Here is a 7,017-nt window from a genome sequence, read left to right on the forward strand (position 1 = left end):
TAACAACCCAGTCTCATCAGGAAACGTTCAGTGGGAACGTTGGTCCACTTGGACAAACGTTTCCATCTCACAATCTGGCCTATCAGATTGTGAGATGGAAACGTTTGGTCCGCCCATTGTTTTGCATTGACGTGTTTTCACGTCACGTGACTCCCGAGTTCCCGTCTCCGGAAAGGAAAACATGGCGGACAGTCCTTGTTTTTTCAGATAAAAACATGATTTTGTAACTTAGTCTGGGCATAAAAATACATTCTGACACCATTTCTAGCGAGAAATGTGGTCTTTGCTTCCACAGTCTTCAGCCAGTTTGTGCTTATGATATATATTTTAATAGTTATCACGAATGTTTTTATCGTTGCTATGGTGGTTGCTATGACGCTGCCATGCACACAACGTCGTAGCGTGCTGTTTAAATCACCGTACCTGCGTGGTGTCGTTCAGTGATTGTGTATGTTATTCATGTTAAATAATATTAATATTTGAGGCTAGATTACACCTCTAATGCGAAGGATCTTGCGAGTCTGTTCAGAGGCGGACATGAGTGTGACACCGGACCGAGATCGCGAACGGACCGGAACTGACGTGTGGCTGGCGTACAAAAAGGTTTTGTAAACATTCTGTCCATTTAACTTAGCGCTGTCATAAACACGGACCATTTGGAAGACAACGATGTCATCTTCCTTCTGTCAGGTAAGTAGTTTATTGTTTTTAAAGATCTATTACGATCTAGGTTCACAGTCCGAGTGCTGAGACAGCGGATGCGGAGTCCGTCGATAAACACAATGGATGCATTTCTTCAGCTAATATGCCATGGTTAGCCACATGCTTCAGCCCACGGTAGCATGTGATTACCTGGGAGGTGAAAACATGGTTTTTGAAACCAGTTCAAGACGCTTAGCTCATCATTAAGGGACGCTACAATATAAATATAAACATGAATTTGATTTATGAATGCTTTAGATTAATAAGGAGTGTATTTCTCGACCATTACTCCTCAATAACAGATCAATTTGGTTTAATGTATAGTATGCAATATGACAATAATGTTTTCATGTTATGGAGTTGCGATTCATTTTATAAAACAATTGCTATGTTCTGTTTTTTAATCAAGGAGGATCCAAGTGAAGCTACAGGAGTTTCATTAACGTCAATAACTTGGACCGAACAGTTTGTTTTGCTTGATGAAGAGGAGGAAGGGCAGCCTGGAGAGAAAGAGAAGCCGGGTTGAGCCCACTTCCATCATCCACGTACCACAAGGAAGATGAGGGGGAGAAATGATCCTACCATTAAAGAGGTACTTTTAAGTTACATACCAGAAACACCATTTTATATAATGTGCCAAATATAAATTTGTATTAAATCCCCAAAGTACGCTGGCTGAAATACAAGTTAATATCACACTGAAAGAGTTTTGATCAATCATGCTTCCCTGCTGTGGTTGTTCAACTGGGAAAACAACTTTTTCCAAAGGAAGGCAAGTAAATTTAAGGAATGCATCTGCAAAGTTTTCCTCTGTTATGTATAATGATGACCCCCATTAAACATTATGTTATTAATAATATTTACACCTTTTCATTTATACTGTTTATTTCTGTCTACATGTTTGAATTTGCCTTCATTAGTTTCAGAAAAGAGCGATGATGTATCGGTCAGTGGGCGGCAGCACGAGACTCCGCAAACTAGTCTCTAAGCAAAGTAGACGAAGGCATTGAGGTTGCGGCCTGCCATCATTATTATTTTGCTTAAGGGACTGAATACGTTTCATGCAGAAATATTAGCATTTCCCTTATATCTACCAAAACTGCTTGTTTCACAGACTGCAGTTTTGTTTTGATCCGATGTGGTGTGCAAATACTAACCGTATATCTGCAATGGGTTGTTGTGCATTAACATTTGTAACTCTATTTTTGTTTTGACAGACTGTGCAAAGAATGTTGAGAACATCACTAACCAGTGCAGTGTCCGTCTACATATTTCTACATATTTTCTCTCATATAAATGTCACTGTAACCTCTTGACAACTGAAACCATAACATGAGGTCAGTGTGGCCTTGACCTTTTGACTTTAAGACAAGTACACAGTTAGACAACCCGAAAACATGCAGTAATGCCTCCGGCGACTCGCTATTGCAGAGGCATTAAAATGTTAGTGTAGTAGACTGGATTTTATTGGTGTTACATTGGACATCTTGTATTGGTATACAAAAAATATATTTGGTTTCACATTTTAGATGGCATAAGCAGAGACATCAACTCAGGAAATGGATTTCTGCAGAAAAGAAAGCCTTGTATGTGTGTATATATACATACAAACGCACTTTTAAAACGTTTTGTTTTTTATCATATATTCTCAGGTAGTACTGACGCATTTATGGAGATGGGACATGAGGGCCTTGTCTGCGTGCTCAAGAGAAGATTCCACAGAGTTCAAGCTGAGCAGGCTGCAGCAGGTTTGGAGGAATCCTCCTCTGAAGAGGAAACATGGCGAAGTACTTCTCCACTGATGAAGAAATGTGAGCGCTGTGATTAAATAAAATCTGCTGCCATGCTACTGTTGCTACTGGTGGGCCCTGCTATTAGCTTGGTGTTTGGTAGCTGTTAGCTTTAGCATATTTATTTTTTAGGGACCTGTCTGACGTTTATGTTTTTAAAAAAAAATCAGAGGGAACCATCTTCATAATTTAACACTATGTTTTCTTTGTGTTCTTCAGTTATTCTCAAGAGAAGCTGCCTCAGCTCCACGGTCCCTCCTGCAGCTTCCACTCCTGATGCTAACCCCCTGTTTACATCACACCATCCGGGCAGACCTGGAGTCACAGAACTTTGTCCAGAGCTGCCGTCTGAGAATTGTTGATCATATAATTTCCAGCAGATGCCTTAATGTAATGTTTGTGCACAATAAATGACATTGATCATAACATATTGGTATTTCCTTGCACTTTTACACCATGATATTGGCAGATAAGATGTTGATTACATTAAAGCAGTGAATGCTCTGCTTTAAGCAACATAAACACACAATGATCCAATGGATTTGAAGTAGAATGGGCACGTTACATTCTGTAGAGAGTACCTCAGTAACGGAAGTCAGAAAATTAATTTTTCTTTATCTGAGGTTCAGTGAGTTATAGTAACAGCAAAGCACACAGGTCTTGTTGTCTAAGTGGCAACCATATCATATTGTTTAAGATGTGTAACATCAAGCTTGTGTATCAGTGCTAAATACATCCAGTCATAAGTAAGTTCACCCTCTTGTTAACACTAAAAGTAGGTGACCCAGATGTTTCACAATGCAATCTGATAAGGTCGTATGAGAAACATTCTTAACATTAAAGAAATGAACACAGAGGATAGCAATAGATGTTTCACTTTAAATCAGTAGCTGGTAATCGGCAGACTGACTTATTCAAACACATTAATACTACAATGAATGAGGCAGGGGTTTGCTATCAGAAATCATTTCTGGGACATTAATTTAAAAGATCTCCAGTATAAGCAAATGTGTTCTAAAATTGGTTTACATCCAAGTGAGAGGCTGTCCCATCTCAGGGATTTAAGATATATATATTGCTTGTATTAGCTGTCCCTCAGTGAAGTACTTGCACTTCTTGAAAAGCTCTATATAAATAAGATGTATTATTGTTTATACATTGCCCTCTAGTATATGTTTTCCTAAGTGACTGTAGATACAGAAACAACAGTATGGTTCAGGTGACAGTAAGTGGAAGGTGAAGGTCATTTCCATGAGCTCAAGAGAAACCTAATGTGACGATATACTTGATTTCTGATAGGAAGCACCTGCCTCATTCATTGTAGTATTAATGTGTTTGAATAAGTCAGTCTGCCGATTACCAGCTACTGATTTAAAGTGAAACATCTATTGCTATCCTCTGTGTTCATTTCTTTAATGTTAAGAATGTTTCTCATACGACCTTATCAGATTGCATTGTGAAACATCTGGGTCACCTACTTTTAGTGTTAACAAGAGGGTGAACTTACTTATGACTGGATGTATTTAGCACTGATACACAAGCTTGATGTTACACATCTTAAACAATATGATATGGTTGCCACTTAGACAACAAGACCTGTGTGCTTTGCTGTTACTATAACTCACTGAACCTCAGATAAAGAAAAATTAATTTTCTGACTTCCGTTACTGAGGTACTCTCTACAGAATGTAACGTGCCCATTCTACTTCAAATCCATTGGATCATTGTGTGTTTATGTTGCTTAAAGCAGAGCATTCACTGCTTTAATGTAATCAACATCTTATCTGCCAATATCAGGGTGTAAAAGTGCAAGGAAATACCAATATGTTATGATCAATGTCATTTATTGTGCACAAACATTACATTAAGGCATCTGCTGGAAATTATATGATCAACAATTCTCAGACGGCAGCTCTGGACAAAGTTCTGTGACTCCAGGTCTGCCCGGATGGTGTGATGTAAACAGGGGGTTAGCATCAGGAGTGGAAGCTGCAGGAGGGACCGTGGAGCTGAGGCAGCTTCTCTTGAGAATAACTGAAGAACACAAAGAAAACATAGTGTTAAATTATGAAGATGGTTCCCTCTGATTTTTTTTTAAAAACATAAACGTCAGACAGGTCCCTAAAAAATAAATATGCTAAAGCTAACAGCTACCAAACACCAAGCTAATAGCAGGGCCCACCAGTAGCAACAGTAGCATGGCAGCAGATTTTATTTAATCACAGCGCTCACATTTCTTCATCAGTGGAGAAGTACTTCGCCATGTTTCCTCTTCAGAGGAGGATTCCTCCAAACCTGCTGCAGCCTGCTCAGCTTGAACTCTGTGGAATCTTCTCTTGAGCACGCAGACAAGGCCCTCATGTCCCATCTCCATAAATGCGTCAGTACTACCTGAGAATATATGATAAAAAACAAAACGTTTTAAAAGTGCGTTTGTATGTATATATACACACATACAAGGCTTTCTTTTCTGCAGAAATCCATTTCCTGAGTTGATGTCTCTGCTTATGCCATCTAAAATGTGAAACCAAATATATTTTTTGTATACCAATACAAGATGTCCAATGTAACACCAATAAAATCCAGTCTACTACACTAACATTTTAATGCCTCTGCAATAGCGAGTCGCCGGAGGCATTACTGCATGTTTTCGGGTTGTCTAACTGTGTACTTGTCTTAAAGTCAAAAGGTCAAGGCCACACTGACCTCATGTTATGGTTTCAGTTGTCAAGAGGTTACAGTGACATTTATATGAGAGAAAATATGTAGAAATATGTAGACGGACACTGCACTGGTTAGTGATGTTCTCAACATTCTTTGCACAGTCTGTCAAAACAAAAATAGAGTTACAAATGTTAATGCACAACAACCCATTGCAGATATACGGTTAGTATTTGCACACCACATCGGATCAAAACAAAACTGCAGTCTGTGAAACAAGCAGTTTTGGTAGATATAAGGGAAATGCTAATATTTCTGCATGAAACGTATTCAGTCCCTTAAGCAAAATAATAATGATGGCAGGCCGCAACCTCAATGCCTTCGTCTACTTTGCTTAGAGACTAGTTTGCGGAGTCTCGTGCTGCCGCCCACTGACCGATACATCATCGCTCTTTTCTGAAACTAATGAAGGCAAATTCAAACATGTAGACAGAAATAAACAGTATAAATGAAAAGGTGTAAATATTATTAATAACATAATGTTTAATGGGGGTCATCATTATACATAACAGAGGAAAACTTTGCAGATGCATTCCTTAAATTTACTTGCCTTCCTTTGGAAAAAGTTGTTTTCCCAGTTGAACAACCACAGCAGGGAAGCATGATTGATCAAAACTCTTTCAGTGTGATATTAACTTGTATTTCAGCCAGCGTACTTTGGGGATTTAATACAAATTTATATTTGGCACATTATATAAAATGGTGTTTCTGGTATGTAACTTAAAAGTACCTCTTTAATGGTAGGATCATTTCTCCCCCTCATCTTCCTTGTGGTACGTGGATGATGGAAGTGGGCTCAACCCGGCTTCTCTTTCTCTCCAGGCTGCCCTTCCTCCTCTTCATCAAGCAAAACAAACTGTTCGGTCCAAGTTATTGACGTTAATGAAACTCCTGTAGCTTCACTTGGATCCTCCTTGATTAAAAAACAGAACATAGCAATTGTTTTATAAAATGAATCGCAACTCCATAACATGAAAACATTATTGTCATATTGCATACTATACATTAAACCAAATTGATCTGTTATTGAGGAGTAATGGTCGAGAAATACACTCCTTATTAATCTAAAGCATTCATAAATCAAATTCATGTTTATATTTATATTGTAGCGTCCCTTAATGATGAGCTAAGCGTCTTGAACTGGTTTCAAAAACCATGTTTTCACCTCCCAGGTAATCACATGCTACCGTGGGCTGAAGCATGTGGCTAACAATGGCATATTAGCTGAAGAAATGCATCCATTGTGTTTATCGACGGACTCCGCATCCGCTGTCTCAGCACTCGGACTGTGAACCTAGATCGTAATAGATCTTTAAAAACAATAAACTACTTACCTGACAGAAGGAAGATGACATCGTTGTCTTCCAAATGGTCCGTGTTTATGACAGCGCTAAGTTAAATGGACAGAATGTTTACAAAACCTTTTTGTACGCCAGCCACACGTCAGTTCCGGTCCGTTCGCGATCTCGGTCCGGTGTCACACTCATGTCCGCCTCTGAACAGACTCGCAAGATCCTTCGCATTAGAGGTGTAATCTAGCCTCAAATATTAATATTATTTAACATGAATAACATACACAATCACTGAACGACACCACGCAGGGACGGTGATTTAAACAGCACGCTACGACGTTGTGTGCATGGCAGCGTCATAGCAACCACCATAGCAACGATAAAAACATTCGTGATAACTATTAAAATATATATCATAAGCACAAACTGGCTGAAGACTGTGGAAGCAAAGACCACATTTCTCGCTAGAAGTGGTGTCAGAATGTATTTTTATGCCCAGACTAAGTTACAAA

The 7,017-nt window shown here is 38.9% G+C and overlaps 2 long non-coding RNA genes across 2 annotated transcripts; one reads left to right on the forward strand and one right to left on the reverse strand.

Annotated features, from left to right (window-relative positions):
- Positions 1-608: 608 nt before the first annotated feature.
- On the forward strand, positions 609-2,918 carry LOC133000435 (uncharacterized). The gene is made up of 4 exons (XR_009678196.1): positions 609-690; positions 1,112-1,294; positions 2,355-2,513; positions 2,712-2,918. It is a non-coding gene; the product is annotated as an uncharacterized LOC133000435 (long non-coding RNA).
- A 1,401-nt stretch (positions 2,919-4,319) lies between these two features.
- Positions 4,320-6,629, reverse strand: LOC133000399 (uncharacterized). Its single transcript, XR_009678193.1, has 4 exons — positions 6,548-6,629; positions 5,944-6,126; positions 4,725-4,883; positions 4,320-4,526 (listed from the first exon to the last, which is right to left on the reverse strand). It is a non-coding gene; the product is annotated as an uncharacterized LOC133000399 (long non-coding RNA).
- Between the last annotated feature and the right edge of the window lie 388 nt (positions 6,630-7,017).

The sequence above is a fragment of the Limanda limanda genome, chromosome 4 (genome assembly GCF_963576545.1).
Source record: "Limanda limanda chromosome 4, fLimLim1.1, whole genome shotgun sequence".
Taxonomy (NCBI): domain Eukaryota; kingdom Metazoa; phylum Chordata; class Actinopteri; order Pleuronectiformes; family Pleuronectidae; genus Limanda; species Limanda limanda.